The 24,067-nt window shown below is 41.1% G+C and overlaps 1 protein-coding gene across 22 annotated transcripts in view; it reads right to left on the minus strand.

Annotated features, from left to right (window-relative positions):
* The window catches only part of LOC106606370 (collagen alpha-1(XIII) chain), a 120,816-nt gene that overhangs the window by 88,920 nt on the left and 7,829 nt on the right, over nt 1-24,067 (minus strand). The window lies entirely within an intron of this gene.

A 24,067-nucleotide genomic window follows, 5' to 3' on the forward strand; every position in this document is an offset into this window, starting at 1 on the left:
TTTCTCCTTCATTTGAATGCAGGGCTCTGGGAAGCCTTAGCCGTGTTGACAGGCCTGCAACGCTGACAGACAAACCCTTCCCAGGGTTAGGGCTTCTAGGCCCTGTAATTGATAAGTGCCCATTATATGTTCTGCTGTGTGTGAGAGGGGCAAATGATTAGCCTCGCACTACGTTTCTGACCTCTACCCTCGTCTCCCGCGATACACTTTCCCAGACCTCCGCCGCACAGCCCATCCTCTCCTCTTTCCAAATGGCTCCCATTGAGTTCGTTAACAGACAAACGGATGGATGGACTCAGACCGCACCAGGAATGGCCTTAACAGGTCCTCTGATGATGCAGAGGTAACAATGATAAGCCATACTCGATCTATAAGGTGTGAATGAACTGTCTGTCTCCAATGGTGCCTGAGCAGAATTCTGAGGTAACTGGCATCTCATGTAACAATGGAATCCCAGCAATTTAAAAGCCTCTCTCACTGTTTCTCAGTTAACCCTGTAAGTCAACCAGAGTCCACCGCTTTGGGCTTGTGGTGGACCGACAGCCAGGCCAGGACCCGGTTTCCCTGTTAAATGTATAGAGCTCCTCCACATTTTTCTCCTCACCTCAGAGAATTGAGGCTCTAACGTCTTTACAAGCGAAAAGTGGAAAAGGAGCTCCTACGTGGGAGCAGGAGCATTCTTTGACCAGAGAGGAATCCAAAGCACTCTGGACTTACTTCCAAGTCAAAAACAGCAGCAAAGCCTCCCTTGAAGGTGGAGATCTGATTGTTTTCTTAAGGAAACAAGCTTTTTTTTGCGTACGAACCTTTCAGTATTTATTTTTTGAAGTCAATCGAGTGTTGTGAATAAAACCAATTATTTACAACGATTTATTTGTGTTGAAGTTGTCAGACAACATAACCTCTCTACTTTGAATACTCCAAGAAGTGCTCTTCAGTTGGATTAAGTATGGTACCTCATAGGTGTACTTCAGAATGTAACAACAATTCAGTGTATTATGATAGCAGGACAAATGTTAAAAAACATCTGAACTGTTCTGTTCTTTTCCTTCCTCTGTTCCAGCAATGACGAACTCCAGAAAGGCTCAACTGTCAAGAGCAAGGGTGACAGACCTGCAGAGTCAACCAAATTAGAGAGAAATATGAAGTCCTGAACTTTTCCTCCAGTCTCCTAGACTCCAAAAAGGAAATATTAATACTGTGCCCTAGGAAGTCCATGGGTAGGCCAACTGAGCTACAGTTCATCCTAAAACAACACCGTTTTCAGCATTTAGAGAAGTCTGAAAAGAAAAAAGCTTCAGATGTTTTTCACAAAACAGCTTGGAGACGGGATCAAGCTGTACCAACTTACCATCACAAGTGGTTTAGATCACCAACAAAACAAGCTATTTTCAACTTGACTGAATTCTGCAATTACAATATATTTTATATTTTGGTACATGTATCATCCCAAAGGTACACTTACAAAACCATCATATAATTCCCTTCAGATATCGTTAATGTATGCGTCCGTGTCCGTCTCTGTGTCTGTCTGTGTGCGTGTGTGTTGAGGGGGTCCTGGTGAGTTAAAAGCAGTAAACCAAACTGACAAGGTGGAGGGTGACAGTTTTGGCAGAGCGGCCAACATAAACAAAGAAGAAAGAAATGCAGCCTATCTGTTTAATGGGCCTAATTAGCTCTTAAAGGGTTCAGAAGAGGGCTGTAAGGGGTTACGGGAGGGGGGGCAAAGCATGGAGGGAGGGAGGGAGGAAGGAGGTGGAAAGCGCTGATGGGGGTCACCCTGAGCACAAAAACATCCGTTCCCAGCAGAGCAGAGCAGGCCTGCATACCGTTTGAATCTCTGAGCCGACTAGGTGAAAAATCTGTCAATGTGCGCTCTGGATAAGAGCGTCTGCTAAATGACTCAAATGAAAATGTAGACACATGTCTACACGTGAGAGATAGAGAGGGTTTGAGAGAGAGAGAGAGAGAGTATGAGAATGTGTGTGTACTCTGCCTTTTACAGGGCTCCAGTATACATTCCCAAAGTGATTGGGAGTAATTTTAGGCAACTAAAATGGGCAGGGGCAGAGGTCAAAGCGACCTGTAAGAGATTCTTGGGCCTGAAATGGATCCCGCTCCCCTCGACTGGCGGCAGCCCTTTGGTGTCTGTTTGTGATGCAACTTAACTCCTCCCTGTAGCAGGGCCCTGCTAGCTAGTTACTATGTTCCAGGAAAAGCCTGTGTTCTGAGAGGAACCCTTGTATGACTGTGATAGGCTGGCCACTAAAACTCCTAGGAGAGACACTCCTTATGTCACTGGTATTCCTGACACAATGTGTCACTGTGAATATCAAGGTACAGTATGGGGGAGAACTCTGTCGATACCGTCTCTACTTGACTGAAATACATTACTGGCCTTTACAAAGACTGGGACTGAGCTGCAATAAGTATGTAATACTCATTCAAGTCAAATCAGGTAACGCGGGCAATCGTTTCCATAACTTTTTTTTTTTGAAATACGCAGTCCTGCAATTAAAGTAATATTAAGAAATCCACATTTTTACCAGGCAATGTCACTGTTTAAAAAAGTGACCCCTATAAAGTGGCTGTGTGCGTCACAGATCCTGTGGGTAATGGTTTCATATGAAAAGGCAATTGAACATAAGAGGGAATAGCATAAGCCAAGCCCCAAGGCCTAAGTCTACGAAATCAATGCCTGATGTTAACACAAAAGCAACAGGTAACCCATCTATGGGAGCCCTTTCTCGGATTTGACATCTGGAAAAGTCCTCATTGGTATAAAGACATGAGGAAAGCCATGCTTTTATTAAGAAAGAATGATCCCTTCATTGATTTGACCTTGATTTAAAATGTCTGATATTTCAGAAAGGTAAAGAGTGCTCTCTGATGTGACCACCATTGCCTATACGTTTGGCCACTTATATATTTTGAAAACCATTTGCCTGTATGCTTATATGGAGCATTTGCAGCACCAGGCACAGGAATAAGTCAGTCAAAAGAAACATAATCCGAAAATTAGAGGGAGCACTCTGATTCGGATCCTTTTAATGTGCAATCATCATAGGGTATTAGGGTGTCACGTCACATTTGTTGAAGAGTTACATTTCCACCGAGTTTCCACTCCAACATAAGAGCAAGCTCCCCTCAAAAGCCTTCATCTTCGGGAATATGGAAATAAGAACTCCCAGTGCTGTTAGCTTTCTTAGGCCCTCCTGTACCACGGACTGAAAACAAGTAGAGAGAAGGTTAAAAAATAAATTGGTACGTATTGACTGCATGGTGCAAATTAGCAACCATTAGATCTCTTGTTTGTTGAGGGAAAAGCATTACGGACAACAGTGGTCACATGTACTTTTGGCCCAGATGTAGCATCATATCCTGTACATCATATCCAGTACTCCAGAGGTTGTTTTGCAAAAAAGCACAGTACTTTTGGTTTGAGGTGAATGTGGAATGAACCATAGGCCTACACATGCCAATAGAACCCAGTTATAATATGGTCAAAATCACTTCAATAGAATCACTGACACAGCCTTATCATCCTGTATATTAGCCTACTATCATTAGCAAGACGTGTCAGGCAAGAGAGTGTAAAACAGAAACGTCTCGAGCGAAACTCCTCCATGCCTCACGAGAAGAGCAACATCCATCAAAGTCACAATGCTAAATAAACTCATTCCCCTCCGATTGGATGTTGATGTTTCAGCTGGAGAGAAACTGGCAAACACAGAGGTCTTGGAGGATAGTCCTGGAGAGATTTTTTTTCCACCAGAACATAATATTATTCAAGGTTCCACTCCCTCGCCCAATCAGAGTGTGATGTGAAGCAGATGGCCCCATTAGACGAGAGGAATACTCATCCACGCTCCTAATAGCCCTTATTAACAATCAGCAATGAAGTGCTGTCATTTAGCCAATCTGCTAGCGAGTTAAACACGTACATTTACGCAATCCGTCTGCGGGAGGTGGCAGGGTGCCATTCTACGGTGTACGGTGTCTCTTCTTGCCCGAAAGCTTTCAACTCCCTAATTACGCCTGAACTCCTAAAGGTAATACGTGACCTTAGCAAATGAGCTACTGCAATTCCAACTACCGTTGCCCTCCCTTGCCGACGGGAGATACACAGAAATACTGTTTCCCCGCTAAATTTCAATGAAATGTGTTGCCGTTGGCAGGCGTCCCAGCTCTGTTAACATAAGAGCATGGTCCATGTGGTACCCTGGCTGTGGTCTGCTCTGATGCCCACAGGAAGTCTGGAGCGAGCGAGGAGGCCGCTGTGGACGGTGTCAACATATAGCGGGCCACACACTCACATGACACCTGGTATCATGTTTTGGCCCATGTTTCCTGTAAGCACAGTGTCTTAATAAGTATCTTAATATGACAAATTAGGTAAGTATAATCAACCTATCTACACAGGCACAAGGGGCATATTCTGTTGTTGTTGTTGAAAGCAACTGTACAGTATATGTCACGTTGAAGTAACTCTAACTGTTGAGGTGGCTAGTTGATACTTCCCAATCACGACACAGAAAATTCTCTGACGTATCAAAGCTGCCAAAAGCAACAAGCAGCAAAACAAAAACCTTTTCAGCCAGGTAAATGTGGATAATCTCTATTGTACAGGGAGAGTAAAATGACTTGACAAAAACATCTCAGTATGACTACTTCCCACAAAGTGGCTTCAGGGGCTACTACACCTAAAGGGTCTGGCCGTGATACCGGTTAGGACATGATTAGCTTTCCAAGGCAGCAGCCTTTCTGTGGTCTAAGCAGTTCTCAGGCTCTACTATATTTCATGCATAACTCCCAAGTATAAAGTTATGAAATTCTCCGTGGACACAGATAATAGAGCAGATACGACCCCCTAAAAATCCTGTCAGATCAGGGCCTGGCTTTAGAAGTGTTGCATTGCCATATGGAATGTGGCTTCCATTTTACAGATTTTCTGTTGCTACAGTAGTTACAGTTGACACTATCATTGAGTTTGATACACACAGGGACTAATTATCAGTGTCAAATGTCAGAGGTATGTGGTTGTGAACAATGTGTCAGCAGCAATGTGTGGAATTCAACCAGGACCTCAGCTACACAGATACACACACTGTAGTTTGACTGACTCGTTCGGTGAGCCAAATAAATGATGGATACATTCCCACTGGGCACACTGCGTCATTTCAACATGGGTAATATTTGGCCGAGACGTTGATCAATGAGATTACAAACTATATTATCCCACTCTACAGCAAAAAAACAGCCAAAAGTTAGTTGAATTTCCAATGTGTTATCACTAGGCTTTCAACCATCTAAAAGCACAACCAAATTCCAACGGAAAAACAACGTCCGAATTTTTTGGGTTAGTCACCCAAATGTCTATCACTGCGCTTTCAACCATTTAAAAGCAAATGGGAATACAATGTCAGAATATTTTGTTTATTTATACAACCGATTCATGTGATATCACTGTGCTTCATCTAATAGCAGAACCAAATGACCTGGATTGCTGTTGAGATTACATTAAAAGTACATGGTGCAAATTATCAATGCCGTTCGAGATTCTGCACAGATTATTACAGCAATTGTGAAGATCTCCACAGACCTGCGATGACCTATGCATGCTATTTTGAACATGCACACTTTATATGATTACATAACACATTTATAGTTACAGTAACCTCAAAATGTGGCCATGGATGTGTTACTCATTCTAAGGTTGAATGTTACATTCGTTTTTATATTAGCCTTAACTTTAGGCTATTTACTGTATTTCAAAATTAATATTGAATTGTGTTGACAACACAACCAAATATCAACATAGGAGATGTATCTACTCTTTGCATAGTTCCATCTCAGCCACTGGCTTGATTCCTTTCTTCAACTTTTATTTTTGGTTGAGTTGGAGACATGATTCCAAAATGTAACTTGTTAACTTGCCGACAAGTTAATAGGCTATTTATTGTATTTCAAAAGTGATATTGAATCATGTTTGCTTGTCAACGCAACCGAATATCAACATTTGAAGGAGATGTATCTCCTGCTTGGATAGTTCCATCTGTGCCACTGACTTAGTCTGGCTTTAATTCCAGTTTGTCTACAAATTAATATTTGATATGTTGGATTCACGTCTCCATCTCAACCACTATAAATAAAGTTTGATTTGACTTAGTCCTATTCTTTAACATAGATTTTTGGTTGAGATGGAGAAGTGAATCCAACATACAAATATTTAAAGCCAGATTAAAATCAGTGGCACAGATGAAAATATTTAAGATGAAAATACATCTGCTTCAAATGTTGATATTTGGTTGCGCTGACAACCAAACACAATTCAATATTTAGGTGATAATGTCTGAGAAGCAGGTGTTTGGAGGATATTGGCACGGGTGTTGTAAGGCTTCGAGGGCATTATCACTTTTATACAACGGGTTACCAACAGATTCAAATAAAGATTGACATATTTTCATTAAAAACATTATTTTGATTAATTTGTTCACACTATTTCATCCTTCCCCAAGATATAGTCCCGACACAAACCTAGGGTTGCTACCCAAGCCGACCAGTCGTTCGTTCTACCCGTTCGGTTGCCAGAGATGCGACCCAGTCGTTCAGTCTTTTTGTTCTGTATCTATGGACGGGACCTAGTCGTTCGTTCTAAATGTTCCATTGCCATACTGGCTGGCCAAGTTCTTGACCCTTGCTCGCTAGCTAGCCAACTACGGCTAAATTACAGTCACGTCAAAAAGTGCAGCCAGAATAACAGTGAAGAAGCTGCATTTGCGTTTGTTTAAGCTATTTTCTAGAAACATTTATTGGGATACATCCATAACAATGAGCAAATGATGCACGATTTCGCCTGGCATAGAAAATGTGCTCTGTCTTCAGGATACTGTTGTTCAGAGGAGATGGCCAACAACACAACTAACACAATCACTTCAACCTAAAACTTGAAAAACAGCAAACTAAGTATAATTCGTTTCGTTTTACCTGTTTTCTATTAATAGTTCTTTGTATACAGTACCATCGGAAAGTATTCAGACCCCTTGTCTTTTTCCATATTTTGTTACATTACAGCCTTATTCTAAAATTATTATTATTATTTTTTTTAAATATCCTAAGCAAGCTACACAAAATCCCATAATGACAAAATGAAAAAAGGTTTTTAGAAATGTTTGCACATTTATAAATAAAAAAAACAGAAATACCTTATTTACATAAGCATTCAGAACCTTTGCTGTGAGACAAAACATTTAGCTCAGGTGGGAACAGGTGCATCCTGTTCCCATTGATTATCCTTCAGATGTTTCAACAACTTAATTGGAGTCCACCTGTGGTAAACTCAATTGATTGGACATAATTTGGAAAGGGACACACCTGTCTATATAAGGTCCCACAGTTGACAGTGCATATCAGAGCAAAAACCAAGCCATGAGGTTGAAGGAATTGTCCGTAGAGCTCCGAGACAGGATTGTGTTGAGTCACAGATCTGGGGAAGGGTACCAACACATATCTGCAACATTGAAGGTCCCCAAGAACACAGTGGCCTTCATCATTCTTACATGGAAAAAGCTTGGAACGACCAAGACTCTTCCTAGAGATAGCTGCCTGGCCAAACTGAGCAAAGGCTTTGGTCAGGGAGGTGACCAAGAACCCGATGGTCACTCTGACAGAGCTCTAGAGTTCTTCTGTGGAGATGGGAGAACCTTCCAGAAAGACAACCATCTCTGCAGCACTCCACCAATCAGGCCTTTATGGTAGAGTGGCTAGACGGAAGCCACTCCTCTATAAAAGGAACATGACAGCCCGCTTGGAGTTTCCCAAAAGGCACCTAAAGACTCTCAGACCATGAGAAACAAGATTCTCTGGCCTGATGAAACCAAGATTGAACTCTTTGGCCTGAATGCTAAGCATCATGTCTGGAGGAAATCTGGCACCATCCCTACAATGAAGCATGTTGGTGGCAACATCATGCTGTGGGAATGTTTTTAAACCGGCAGTGATTGGGAGACTAGTCAGGGTCGAGTTAAAAATGAACGGAGCAAAGAACAGAGAGATCCTTGATGAAAACCTGCTCCAGAGCGCTCAGGACCTCAGACTGGGGCAAAGGTTTACCTTCCAACAGGACAACGACCCTAAGCACACAGACATGACAACACAACACAACACAACACAGGAGTGGCTTCGGGACAAGTCTCTGAATGTCCTTGAGTGGCCCAGCCAGAGCCCGGACTTGAACCCAATCGAACATCCCTGAAGAGACCTGAAAATAGCTGTGCAGCAAAGCTCCCCATCCAACCTGAAAGAGCTTGAAAGGATCTGCAGAGAAGAATGGGAGAAACTCTCCAAATACAGGTGTACAATGAGATTCAAGATGATTCTGTGCTTACAATTTTGTGGCAACAGTTTGGGGAAGGCTCTTTCCTTTTTCAGCGTGACTATGCCCCTGTGCAAAAAGCGAGGTCCATACAGAAATGGTTTGTCGAGTTCGGTGTGGAAGACCTTGACTGGCCTGCACTGACCCAATTTGGAATGAGATGTTTGACAAGCTGGTGTCCACATACTTTTGGTAATGTAGTGTGTTTTATTTGTCTGTTGAAATTTGGTTACCATGATAAAATAATCCTGTGGATGAAATTTCACCCTGAAAACAACAGTTGATGACTTTGTTCAAATCCTATTTATTTTCAACGTAGATTCCAAATCACAATACGTTGACAAATTATGTTGAAACATTGTTGATTTGACCTGTTTGTGCACAGTGGGTTCAGCTCAGACCAGTGCCAGCTATTTTGCGATACTGGCATTCAAACATGACAGATCTCTGCTTCACAATCAAAGGAACTAATCTTGCAGCGTTTCTATCTGATATCTCCCCTCTGTTTAGACTGGAGTCCCATTGTATTGAATTGGTAGGAGTTTCTCCCAATTTCTGTGCCATCTGCAGAACTACTCAACTCTCTCCGAACCCCACATGTGAGTTTGGAATTGTAACATATATGTTTGTATTTGTTGGTCTCCATCCAAAGAAAATGATAAATTCTTTGCTCTTGCTAAGTTTTATGTTTTTAGATCGTCACATACGTAAGTGCATGAATGTTCATAGGCCAACCTTCTGTAATGTTCTCCAGAACACTGGAAAATAGCCCTGGTATTCCAGTGAATCCTCGGAGAATGCAGAACTCAGGAGTTTGAAAAACGTATTGTCAAGGATAATTGATACTGGGAAAGGAGTAATTTATTTTGGAGTAATTCACCACAAACGTTACTGTTTTTTTCTGCTAGGTCTTGCACCCTACCTGTTTTGCATTTCTAATGGCACCTCCTTTTATTTGTTTTTGTCATGCAAAATATGCAAAATGCACCAGAGTTGGCTATCAAGCTCATTTACAATTGAAGTCGGAAGTTTACATACACCTTAGCCAAATACATTTAAACTCAGTTTTTCGCATTTAATCCTAGTAAAAATGTCCTGTCTTAGGTCAGGTAGGATCACTACTTTATTTTAAGAATGTGAAATGTTAGAATAATAGTAGAGAGTGATTTATTTCAGCTTTAATTTCTTTCATCACATTCCCAGTGGGTCAGAAGTTTACATACACTCAATTAGTATTTGGTAGCATTGCCTTTATATTCTTTAACTTGGGTCAAACGTTTCGGGTAGCCCTCCACAAGCTTCCCACAATAAGTGGGTGAATTTTGGCTCATTCCTCCTGACAGAGCTGGTGTAACTGAGTCAGGTTTGCAGGCCTCCTTGCTCGCACACACGCTTTTTTAGTTCTGCCCACACATTTTCTATAGGATTGAGGTCAGGGCTTTGTGATGGCCACTCCAATATCTTGACTTTGTTGTCCTTAAGCCATTTTGCACAACTTTGGAAGTATGCTTGGGGTCATTGTCCATTTAGAAGAACCATTTGCGACCAAGCTTTAACTTCCTGACTGATGTCTTGAGATGTTGCTTCAATATATCCACATCCTTTTTCTTCTCCATGATTCCATCTATTTTGTGACGTGCACCAGTCCCTCCTGTAGCAAAGCACCCCCACAACATGACAACACAAGCTGTCAACACAAGCTGTCACCCCCGTGCTTCACGGTTGGGAAGGTGTTCTTCGGCTTGCAAGCCTCCCCCTTTTTCCTCCAAACATAACGATGGTCATTATGGCCAAACAGATCGATTTTTGTTTCATCAGACCAGAGGACATTTCTCCAAAAAGTACAGTCTTTGTATCCATGTGCAGTTGCAAACCGTACTCTGGCTTTTTTATGGCGGTTTTGAAGCAGTGGCTTCTTCCTTGCTGACCGGCCTTTCAGGTTATGTTGATATAGGACTCATTTGACTGTGGATATAGATACTTTTGTACCTGTTTCCTCCAGCATCTTCACAAGGTCCTTTGCTGTTCTGCGATTGATTTGCACTTTTCGCACCAGTACATTCATCTATGAGACAGAACGCGTCTCCTTCCTGAGCGGTGTGACAGCTGCGTGGTCCCATGGTGTTTATACTTGCGTACTATTGTTTGTACAGATGAACGTGGTACCTTCAGGCGTTTGTAAATTGCTCCCAAGGATGAACCAGACTTATGGAGGTCTACAATGTTTTTTCTGAGGTCTTGGCTGATTTCTTTTGATTTTCTCATGATGTCAAGCAAAGAGGCACTGAGTTTGAAGGTCGTCCTTGAAATACATCCACAGGTACACTTCCAATTGACTCAAATTATGTCTATTAGCCTATCAGAAGCTTCTAAAGCCATGACATCATTTTCTGGAATTATCTAAGCTGTTTAAAGACACAGTCAACTTAGTGTATGTAAACTTCTGACCCACTGGAATTGTGATACAGTGAAACAATCTGTCTGTAAACAATTGTTTGAAAAATTACATGTGTCATGCACAAAGTAGATGTCCTAACCGACTTGCCAAAACTATACCCCACCTCTTTAAGGAATAAAGTAATTTATAGGATAAAGAAATCCTTCTAACCCCCCCCCCCCAAAAAAAAAGGATATAGATGTACTATTGTAAAGTGGTTGTTCCACTGGATATCATAAGGTGAATGCACCAATTTGTAAGTCGCTCTGGATAAGAGCGTCTGCTAAATGACGTAAATGTAAATGTTAACAAGACATTTGTGGAGTGGTTGAAAAACTAGTTTTAATGACTCCAACCTAAGTGTATGTAAACTTGCCAACTTCAATTGTACATCTACAGTCTAGAGCCTTTGGCATGTTCCAAGAAAACATAGATACATTCATGTAAGCAATTCCTTAATCCTCTAGGGTCACCGCAGCAGGATGGCATTGTACTGTATTGGGTTTTCTACCCATGATTAAACTTCTCCATGCCAAGACAGTCAGACATAGTCCACTGCATTCCATCCAAAGCAGCTAACTATAATTGTTCTGGTGGTTCATAGGTGGAACCTGGAGGCCAGTTTGAATTACATCTAATTTCACCTCTATGTATTCACTATCATGCTCGTATTTGTAAAAGCACAAATTAGTGCTCACTGGAGCCCAACTCGAGCTGAATGACCATGCATTTCCTAAAGCCAATTCACGCAACATGCCTGACTGAAAACACAATGTGAACCTGGATACATACTGTAATGTGTATATATCTATATGTACATAGCACAAGTCCTAATTCAGTACATGTCTGATTCACTGGTATTTACAGTGCCCTTCAGAAAGTATTCACACCCCTTGAATTTTTCCACATTTTGTTGTGTTACAAAGTGAGATTAAAATGAATGTAATTGTTGTTCTACAGAAAATACCCCCCATATATTACAAACACCTTTGGCAGCGATTAAGTGTTTAAGAGCTTTGCATACCTGGATTGTACAATATTTTCCCATTATTCTTTTAAAAATTCTTCAAGCTCTGTCAAATTGGTTGTTGATCATTGCTAGAAAGCCATTTAAGTCTTGCCATAGATTTTCAAACAGATTTAAGTCAAAACTGTAACTAGGACACTCAGGAACATTCAATGTTTTTGTAAGCAACTTCAGTGTAGATTTGGCCTTGTGTTTTAGGTTATTGTCCTGCTAGAGTGAATTTGTCTCCCAGTATCTGTCGGAAAAAAGACTGAACCAGGTTTCCCACTAGGATTTTGCATGTGGTTAGCTGTATTCTGTTTATTTTGGTGCAAAAACTCCTTGCTGATAACAAGCATAATCATATAATGATGCAGCCACCACCATGCTTGAAAATATAAAGAGTGGTACTCAGTGATGTGTTGTTGGATGTGCCCCACACAACTCTTTGTATTCAGGACAGAAAGTACATTTCTTATCCAAAAATGTTTCAGTATTACATAAGAGCCTTTTTGCAACAGGATGCAGGTTTTGGAATATTTTTTGTTTTTTCTGTACAGGCTTCCTTCTTTTCACTCTGTCATTTAGGTTAGTATTTTGGAGTAACTACAATGTTGTTGATCCATCTACAGTTTTCTCCTATCACAACCATCTGTAACTATTTTAAACTCACCTTTGGCCTCATGGTGAAATCCCCGAGTAGTTTCCTTCTTCTCCAGCAACTGAGTTAGGAAAGATGCCTGTATCTTTCTAGTGGCTGGGTGTATTGATACACCATCCAAAGCATAATTAATACCTTCACCATGCTCAAAGGGATATTCAGCATCTGTTTATTTTTTATTGTTACACATTACCAATTGGTGCGCTTCTTTGCAAGACATTGAAAAACCTCCCTGGTCTTTGTGGTTGAATCTGTTCACCAGAATTCACTAGTCGATTGAGGGACCTTAAGGTTAATTGTATGTGTGAGGTACAGAGATGGGGTAGTCATTAACAAAATCATGTTAACCACTATTGAACACATAATGAGTCCATGCAACTTATTATGTGATGCATTAAGCACATTTTCACTCCTGAACTTATTTATGCTTGCCAGAACAAAGGGGTTGAATACTTATTGACTCAAGACATTTCAGCTTTTCATTTTGTATTAATTTCAAACATTTTCTACAAACAAAATTCCACTTTGACATTATGGAGTAAAGTGTTAGATCAGTGACACAACATCTCAATTGAATACATTTTTTAATTCAGGCTGTAACACAAAATGTGGAAAAAAGTCAAGGGGTGTGAAAAGTTTCTGAAGGCACTGTATATCAAACTTTCGATATTGCATCCAGTATACACATTGCAGACAGCATACTCTCTATATTAGCTCAACCTTTTCTCAAATTCAAAACGGAAACAACAGGAAGGCAAATGCACCATAAAGGCGTTTCTTGTTCTTTTTTTCGTGGAACGTGAAGTTAGCTGTGAAAAGTCTACAAACAAGATGCTAACAAGTTTAGGATGTGAATTATGTTGGACCTGGACCAGTGGGAGGGGGATCAGGTGGCAGAAAAGCTCTTTGGTCAGGACCAGACTGTTAGAAACAAGATGGCCAGCAAGCTCTACTGTGCTCCACCTCATCTACCTTATTAAGTCATCACCTCTCTTATTCCTCTCTTTCTGTGCCCATAAGACCACTCCCTAGTTCTCTTTCTCTCTCTTTCTCTGTCTGCAGCAGGCAACAGCCCTCCAAGTATGGCCACACACTGGCAGCTGTGCTGAAAACTAATCATGGGCGAAGAAAGGGGATCCGCCAGCCCCTCTTCCTGTCAGCAGAGATGTCAAGGTGAACTTGGGGACTCCTTAAATAACCAGCCCCACAACCTCTTCACCCCCACCCCAGTTTACAAGGGCAACAGGGATCTTGTTGAACTACATTATCATCTGCAGGGAGAGTATTTATATAAAAAAAAAGAGGCTCTGGATTAACTGGCTTTACTGCACTGGTTTAATTTAGCTGCTTGTGTGTGTGTGTGTGTGTGCTCACTCCCTGTCTCTCCCCTCTCTCTCTCCTACTTTCTCTTGCTTGCTTTCTGTCTCCCTCTCTCCCTCTCACACACACGCACGCACAAACATCCCAGTCCCAGCTCTCTTTTGATCCGATGCTAGGTGATGCATTGATCTGTCAGCAAGCAGGCTATGGTTATGCTCTGAGTGCCCAGCGTGCCAGTTGGCCAATGAGCGCCACAATCCTCAAAGGGAAACTGGCACTGGAGCCACTCTGACAAGTGTTTGTACCTTGGGCAATAAAAAAGTCATAATGTTTGCACGTAGCGTAGTCTCCTCAAGTGGTCCGTCTCCTCGAACCAGGTCCAATTTAGATTGATGGACAAGCAAGGGTTAACTCTTTCACTGCTAATGTAGGGAATGGATTGTCTTCATAACACTGACACATTTTGATACAAAAGATGTGCATTTAAAATCTGTATTTAAAACTGTACTTTAAAATGCATTCATTCAAATACACCATCTCTAAATATTGTAAAATATTAATATTCGAAATAAAGAATTGCAATTATGCATTATGCTATTGTGCATATGGAGAACAAGTGTTGTTGGAAAGAGTTCTGCCTGTGTCATGCAGTGCTGTGTGTCTATCCACATGCCCGGCCTCAGGCCAGATGGTGGCTGTGTGAGGGCCTGTGGGTGGCAGCGCCTGCCTGCCTGGCTGGCTCCTTCATTGCCCAGTATTCTGTGGGCAGAGAGGGGGTAGAGTAGGGGTCCGCTTTGCCAACCATGCAAGGCTGCCAGCTCTGTGGCAGGGGGTTCTGATTACACTCTGTCTCTGGCTTCCCCTCGGACCCCTGCCAGGTAAACTGTCAAAGCCCACTTCCTCCCTCTCGGGCAGCAAGTATTAAAGGCCTTTATCCCCTGCCCCCTACCTGCTATCCCCATTCCCCGGGATTAATACTCCCAGATGGATGTGATGTGAGCTCACGCCCTGCTCTTTTCCAAAGCAATGTGGAGAGGATAGATCTACTCTGGCCTAACTGTCCCAGGAAGTTGTCCAACCAGTGCCAGTGACATGCTCTTCCAAAGATAGACCCAGCCCCCCCGCATCCCCTTTAGCCTCCCATTCACTCTTACCCTCCCTCAATGCTCAATGTTGGTCACTACTGTGATATCAAGCCACAAAGCAGCTAAATCCAGAAGGTTATCTTCTTTGGTGAAGCGGAAATGCAATTGACAAGAGGGGGGTGGGCTCACTCTCTCTCTTTTCTCTTTTTCCTGATGTTAGATCCAAGAAAGTGCCACTCAGCTTGTCGGCCAATAATGTGTTGATTGAAGTCAACTCTGGAGTCGAACTCTGGCAACATGGGCCTGGATCAATCTCCCTGTCACATACATTTTCCTACACGTTGGCAGATTATTAGTTACTTGTATTAATTTGGTGCAAAATATGAATAAGCCTTTATATAAATGTCATTAATTTGCAACAAATATGCACAAAGCCACAATTTCTCCATCCGTGCCTCCTCTGATGGCATAGATATCAATGTAAACACTGTTAATGATAGTTCCTTCCCGATGTCCCTCTCATTGTTACCAAGATCTCACAGTATGATCATGTTCATGAGCATCTCCTTGAATTACCTATACATTTACCTACCTTTTGAGAATGTTTTATTTTCATATTAAAAAAAATCATATTTCAGAGATTCTTGAAAGTTGGGAAAATCCTTGTCCAGCAGGGAAACTTTATTTTTATAGTTGACATTTTTTTGGGGGGGGATACATTATTTGAGTTTAAAGATTACATTTAGGGGAATTTTATGAGGGGAAAGATTTGCTTTTGGAACTTTCTTTTTTTTTCTCAATAATATTAATTTCCATGTCGGCTCTATGCCCGGAAATGCTCTTGTCCAGAGCAAAGGATCACAATTTCAAACTCTCCAAAAAAGTGTCGTTTTTTTAAAATTAAAATTAAATGGGCAATAATGAATATTAACTGAAAAGGATGGTATGTAGTTTCTTGCAATAGCCCTCTCTGACTTTGAAGAATATATCTCTCAAAACTGATTCCAAAAAAATGTGTCTAGAGATTTGGTCAATTGCATCAGATTTGTATTCAATTCTAAATGAATCAGGAATGAACAGGGTCAGCCACACCATAAGGACCCCTTCTTCGTGTCTTCATTACATGTAGTGCAACAAAACTGTAAAGTTGATAGATTTTCTTTTGATAGATTTAAACAAACAATATTGAAATCACTATGGTCACAACCGTGAACTGTCAACTCCATCTCCCCGATAGATTAAAATAGGATATCCAAATACTGACATCAAGTACTCAACACACATTTTTGTTCAGTACAAACATTTGTGAAATATAGAAAATGATTCATTTGAAAGTCTCCAATAAAAATATAAACATTCTTTCAGATATTTCAGCACTCGGATGGAGTTCACGTTAGACAAAAAGACGACGAAGTTGATATTTTACAGAGTTGACAAAAATGCATTAAAATAAACTAAACCCCTTAAGATGCCTTTTTTTTGTAAATATTCTGAAAAATATTTTAATCACCGTTCTGCAACATACTGTATGCTTAAACTATTGACATATTTGCTGATCAAAGGGATAATGTTTTCCTTAGGTTTTTTTTGTGTTCTGTGTTCTGTATCTAGAAAAACATAGCAAAATGCTAACGAAATTAGCATTATATGGAGCATTATATAGTGCTGTAAAATAAAACAAAAAGAAGTTTGAGATATTTGAATAATCTAATATAAGAAACGAACAAAGTGTTTAAACACTCGTTGGACAATAAATGTACAAATGAAATGCCTTTTATGGTGTCTGACGGAGTTTACATAAAATGCAACCAACTGGATTTATCTTTTTTTTTATTTATTTTTTTTACAATTATTAGGTTGTTCCTTTACATAGCTGATACTTTGTTCTTTTGAAATATACATTTTTTTTAAAGTGTGAAAAAAAAGTTGATTTTTCCCATCTTTCAAGAATCCCAGATTTATGCAACTGTGGACTTTAATGTGATAATCAATTCATCAGAGTTATGTACAATAGTTCAGCTAACACATTTTCAATATCTATATTATATGGTTCACCTCTCGATAAAAACCACAAACATCCAAGCCATTTAACATGTCTGATTTCCAGCCAACCAAAACAAGTCCTCGAGCCCAAGGCTTTGTGAAATACTATAATCCATGCTGCTAAGAATACGACTGTCGTTCTATTTGGCATTGGTCAACATGTGACCATTAACATGGGGTAATTGAATGGTGACACATAGAGGGTCTTACTCACCCCCTCGCCATGTTTAGCTATGGCAGCATGTGATGCTTATTACAAACTCAGGGATGTACAGTACACATCTCTGCATTCCCAGACGGTTCATGGGCACAACTCAACCAACGACCAAGTCTGACTTTTTATATCCGGCAACGTGGTATGAGACGACATTAGAGAGTCATCAGTGTTATAACTGCATTGAGGAGTTGTGTCACAAATTGTCATAAAAATATGTCTATAATCATGACGCAGTGAAAAAGGGAAACTGAAATGTGTAAAGCATGCTAGCTAACTAGCTCCGTTCAGCATAGAGAGAGGTACATTTTCACAGCGTCTCATGAAACATGTCAAGCTCAGAATAATGCCTAATGTCCTTCAAGTGAAATACACACACTGACCCCAGTTAAAAACATCCACTCAACACCACACTACGCAGACTTACAATGTTTCAACCGTAGTTCATTTCAGTCAAGCAAAGCTGACGAGGTCACGATCAATCAAATACTACATCTGTTGATTTTTTTTGAGGGACAATTGGAAATCTCTTCAGGACGAAAGCGTTCCTCTTAAGGCATCACAGCGACCATTACTTAAACCAGCCTTTCAACAACATCTAACGCCTCCTCTGTTTTATTGAACAACAGGTGCCTAGGTTCCTGTGTCTGTACAGGGACTCGAGGACCAGGGGAGGGCTTATTATACCTCGTCGCCGGGAACTGAAAATAAACTAATGAATCGGAGCCATGCGAACACTTTGTTCCGCCGTGATTGGCAGAGGCCAGGTAGACACTGGGAGCACTGTATAGCCATATATACATACACATATCCAACAATGCACTGCTTCATCATCCTGAGGGCAGCCTGCCATGCTGAACCGAACCAGGACCTCGTCATTGTTAAGGGGCCATTTATAGAGAGGTGCATGTTGGGGGGACAGTTCATGAACAGGACATTTGATGAACAGTGTGGATCCTGCTCAGGCTAAGATGGCATTCTTCATGCTTCGGTGAGATGGCATTTGGAACTGTCGTCTTCATACCCTGACAGCTAAAAACCGAAGGCAAATTGTTTCATGAAGTATATTCAGGAATGGTTAGCCGGAAATATTTAGAAAACATACATTTAGAGAAATCCAAAAAATGAAACAAGGCCTCATATGTACATTTAAGAGCCTGTTTCTGAGGTGTGTGACCAGGAACTACCGAACAGTCTCCAGTTAGAAGGCTCTCACACCTGAAAAGAAAGGGTTCCTCTCAGAAGCTCTGTCCACCTTAACTGTTTTTTTACGGGACCTCCAAAGACACTTACCGGTCAGTTAAGACCCTGACTTCCTACTGACAAGACAAATTAGCACTAATGTGTGTACGCTCTCACCTCCACTGGTTCTCACAGGCCTGTTCCGCTTAGGCCCACTCACACACACGCAGGCACACACACACACACACACACACACAAACACTCTTCACTACCTAATTACTTAATGACTGACAGCTGAGAAACAGGTGGGCTTGGTGACTGAAGACCCTTTTCAGACACTGTCAGACACAATGCTTCATGCTTGCACGACAGCCCAAGATAATGTATGTTCCAGAATATGTGGTACTAATCTAATATACTGGCGCCATAGGTGCTCTCTGTGGCATCCTTTTTCTAATGGAACAAAGACAGATGCGATTTGTTGTCAGTTCACTGCTGTTCATTTCAATCCACTCATACTGTATCTACAGGGTTAGTTGTGTAGCGGATGTGGCTAGTTATCAGTGGGCTGTCGTCCCTGCCTAGGAATGCCTTGATGATGGTACCTCGTCACACCAGCTTGCACCATTACCCAATGTGATACAAAACGCCTGCGCTGCCGACCACCGCCAACTGTGCCCGAAATACACCTGCACCTGTCGTCATTATGAAGCTAGCCTGAGGGCACAAGTGCAAAAGGAGGGCAATATTTGGCATGTACAGGATCAAGTGTACACATAGTATATACCAGTGAAACCTGTTGGATCCTTGCATCTGTCGCCCCTCCTAAAACTCAGACAAGGAATCCTGCATTGTGCGGCAGTGCCACAGCTACTGCATCAATACAATCTTCCCTAACTTGCTTTGATCATGTTTGTTTTTTCACCCTCCAACCTTGCCATGACGTCTTTAGTGTTTGTTAAGTTTGCATTCTATCGTTAATGGCTGTCGGTAACACAATTTCAACAACAGAAGCCCATACAAACAAGTTATCAGTACCCAACATCAGTAACCAGTGAATCACGAAAGTGTCATTACGTTCACAGGGTGTTATAAAGCAGCTGAGCGCAACCTAATTTAAAGTCCTTCTCTCATCATCCGTTTATGGCATGGGTGTTGCACACTGTTCCCATTGACAACCAAAGTACAGTGAATGACCGCAATCAATTATATTTCTATACATATACATATTTATATATATGTTTATCTCGTATAGCACGTCTCTTTAATGAAATGATCTTGTTTAGACCTTGTAAGCATTTGCATCTGTCATGTGTGAATGTTGCTGTTCATGTGTTTACTCTTGTTATCGTTATCTTATCCAACTTGTCATCCGTCTTTAAAAAATAAAGTAATTCAATATCACACTTAGAAAGAAAAACGTTGAATGAAACGTTGCTATAGCAACACCATTATACAAAAAGCCTCACTGCAGTATTATGCTTTTAGAGAACTTTAAAGGTCCAATCCAGCCATTTTTATATCAAAATCAAATAATTTCTGGACAAAAATAGCTTTTTATCAAAAAAACTATTTCTCAAGCAAGAATTTTGCTAGGACTGTCTGGGAGTGGTCTGAGTGGGGAGGGGAAACTTAAAACAAGCTTTTATTGGCCGAGAGGTTTGGAACTCTCTTTGTTATTGGTCTATTAACCAATATTCAAGAGAAGCGGCAGGTACTGTAGTCGAGAGGTTGGAGAGAGGCGAGCCAGCAACCGGAGAGTTGACAATTCGGGAAGTGAGCTGGCAACCGGAGGGTTGCTGGTATCAAATCCTAGAGGCCATTGCCTGCAGTTGTTCCCTTGAGCAAGGCACTTAACCCCCCACAATAACAGCTCCCAGTGTGGCAGCCCCCTGCACCTCTCCAAAACCTATGTATGTTTGTCTTTTGGAGGGGTTAAAAGCGGAAGTCAAATTTCAGTTGGACTTTGTCTGCAATTGACCAATAAAGTGGTCTTAACTGGTGATGTCACCAGGAAAGCCGAAACTTCGGCCCATGGAAGCACGCTGATTAGAAGGTCTTTCGATTGTATTTTCAACCAGCAACTATCAGGATGTAACACTGCTGACTTTTACTCACACTTTTACAGTGTTAGCCTCATCAGCTGTTGTACAATATGATACAAAGGTAAAACAGAACTTTAAATGCACTGGGCCTTTAAAGATCCATATATGGTAGCCTGGTTCTAGATCTGTTTGTGCTTTTGACTACTTCATTGTCATTGTCAAGCCAATGACCGGCCCATTTAACATCGCCAGCTGTCATCATAGGCAGCTCTATGGTGAGAAACATCTTGGTTCCCAAGGCAAAAACTCTGTGCTACCCAGGAGCACGAGAACAGGACATCACAAGGCTGTTTCTGACTGTTCTACCACAGATGCCGGGGGCTGACACTGTCGTAGTCCATGTGGGATCAAACGACATCAGGAGGGCTAGCTCGGAACATCTGAAAATGGATTTTAAAGAACTGATTTTAGCATTAAAAGACTCCAAAAAACAGCCAATAATTTCAGGTCCAGTACCATCGTTGGGCCGCGGGTGTGAAAGATTCAGCAGACTGCTGGCCTTACACATCTGGCTAAAAGACTACTGTAGCTCTGCTGGAGTCACTTTTATAGATAACTTTGACACCTTCTGGAAACAGAAGACACTCTACAGGAATGACGGAGTCCATCCAAATCATCTTGGCATTTCAAGGCTGCGTTGAAACAATGACTTATCAAGGACCCAAGACCAGCTCAGTTAATCCCTACCGTTGTGACAATGAGTCATCATAATGCTGCATTAAATGTACATTATCCTATGGGCGTTGGCAGACACAATGTAAGTAACTTAATTTATGTCCCCCTAATATCCTGAATACTTTTGTTAATCTTACAGCTATTGTATACAGTAATCATGAGTCTATGAACCAGAGTTACACTGTTAGCACTGAGGCGGTGTGCCCTAGTAGGAAGACCACTTTGTGCAGCTCACCCTGCACTATCAAGTCATCTTCTGATAAGCTTCCCAGTAAACCATTAAAAACAATCAAGCAACCCAGAAAAGTGCTAAAAATAGACCATATTAACATATGCAGCCTGAAAAACAAGGTCCATGAAGTCAATAACTTGCTTGTAACAGATGATTCATGTTCTGATTATCTCTGAAACTCACTTAGATGATACAGTGGTAGCAATACATGGTTATAACGTTTACCGAAAAGACAGAAATGCCAACGGGGTAGATGTTACGGCCTATATAAAGAACCACATTCCTGCAAAGCTTAGAGACGATCTAATGTTAAATACTGTTGAAGTAGTATGGCTACAGGTTTATCTGCCTCACCTAAAGCCCATTCTGGTGGGAAGCTGCTATAGACCACCAAGTGCTAACAGTATCTGGAAAATGTGTGTGAAATGCTTGATAATGTATGTGATATCAACAGAAAAGTATATTTTCTGGGTGATGTCAATATTGACTGTCTCTCAACAAAAAAAATCTAATTATAACCAGTGGCTGCAACCTGGTTCAGGTTGTCAGTCAACCTACCAGGTATGTACAAACAGCACAGGAATTAAATCATCAACATGTATTGATCACACCTTTACTAATGCTGCATACATTTGATTTAAAGCAGTATCCAAATCCATAGGATGTAGTGATCACAATATAATAGCCATATCTAGGAAAACCAAAGTTCTAAAGGCTGGGCCAAATATAGTGTGTAAGAGGTCATACAAGAAGTTTTGTAGTGATTCATATGTTGTAAAGAATATTTACTGGTCTGTGGTGCGTAATGAGGAGCAACCAGATGCTGCACTTGACACATTTATGAAATTCCTTATTCCAGTTACTAATAAGCATGCACCCATTAAGAAAATGACTGTAAAAACTGTTTAATCCCCTTGGATTGATGAGGAATTGAAAAAATGCATGGTTGAGAGGGATGAGGCAAAAGGTATGGCAAATAAATCTGGCAGCCCAACTGATTGGCAAACGTAGTGCAAATTAAGAAATAACTTGCCTAAGCTAAATAAAAATAAATTATACTATGAAACAAAGATAAATGATATAAAGAATGATAGTAAAAAGCTTTGGAGAACCTTCAATTAAATCTTTGGGGAAAAAAGCCAACTCGGCTCCATCATTCATTGAATCAGATGGCTCATTTATCACAAAACCCACTGATATTGCCGACGTTTTTGATTACTTTTTCATTGGCAAGATAAACAACTTAGAGATGACATGGCAGCAACAAACGCTGACACTACACATCCAAGTATATCTGACCAAATTATGAAAGACAAGAATTGTACTTTTGAATTCCGTAAAGTCAGTGTGGAAGAGGTGAAAAAAAATATTGTTGTCTATCAACAATGACAAGCCACCGGGGTCTGACAATCTGGATGGAAAATTACTTAGGATAATAGCGGACGATATTGCCACATCTTCAATTTAAGCCTACTAGAAAGTGTGTGCCCTTAGGCCTGGAGGGAAGCTAAAGTCATTCCGCTACCCAAGAATTGTAAAGCCCCCTTTACTGGCTCAAATACCCGACCAATCAGCCTGTTATCAACCCTTAGTAAACTTCTGGAAAAAATGGTGTTTGACCAGATACAATGCTATTTCACAGTAAACAAATTGACAACAGACTTTCAGTACGCTTATAGGGAGGGACACTCAACAAGCACGGCACTTACACAAATGACTGATGATTGGCTGAGAGAAATTGATTATAAAATGATTGTGGGGGCTGTCTTGTTAGACTTCAGTGAAGTTATCAATCATAGTCTTCTGCTGGAAAAACATATGTGTTATGGCTTTATACCCCCTGCTATAATGTGGATAAGTTACTTGTCTAACAGAACACACAGGGTGTTCTTTAATGGAAGCTTCTCAAACATAATCCAGGGAGAAGCAGGAATTCCCCAGGGTAGCTGTTTAGGCCCCTTGATTTTTTCAATCTTTACTAACAACATGCCACTGGCTTTGAGTAAGGCCAGTGTCTTTGTATGCGGACGACTCAACACTATACACGTCAGCTACTACAGCGACTGAAATGACTGCAACACTTAACAAAGAGCTGCAGTTAGTTTCGGAATGGGTAGCAAGGAATAAGTTAGTCCTAAATATTTCCAAAACTAAAAGTATTGTATTTGGGACAAATCATTCACTAAACCCTAAACCTCAACTACATCTTGTAATGAATAATGTGAAAATTGAGCATGTTGAGGTGACTAAACTGCTTGGAGTTACCCTGGATTGTAAACTGTCATAGTCAAAACCTATTGATACAACAGTAGCTAAGATGGGGAAAAGTCTGTTTATAATAAAGCTCTGCTCTGCCTTCTTAACAGCACTATCAACAAGGCAGGTCCTACAGGCCCTGGTTTTGTCGCACCTGGACTATTGTTCAGTTGTGTGGTCAGGTGCCACAAAGAGGGACTTGGGAAAATTGCAGTTGGCTCAGAACAGGGCAGCACGGCTGGCCCTTAAAAGTACGCAGAGAGCTAACATTAATGACATGCATGTCAATCTCTCATGGCTCAAAGTGGAAGAGAGATTGACTTTCTCATTACTTGTTTTTGTAAGAGGTGTTGATAAGCTGAAGGTACCGAGCAGTCTGTTTTAAAATACTAACACATAGCTTGGACACCCATGCATACCCCACAAGACATGCCACCAGAGGTCTCTTCACAGTCCCCAAGTCCAGAACAGACTATG

This window comes from Salmo salar, chromosome ssa01 (assembly GCF_905237065.1).
Source record: "Salmo salar chromosome ssa01, Ssal_v3.1, whole genome shotgun sequence".
Taxonomy (NCBI): Eukaryota; Metazoa; Chordata; class Actinopteri; order Salmoniformes; family Salmonidae; genus Salmo; species Salmo salar.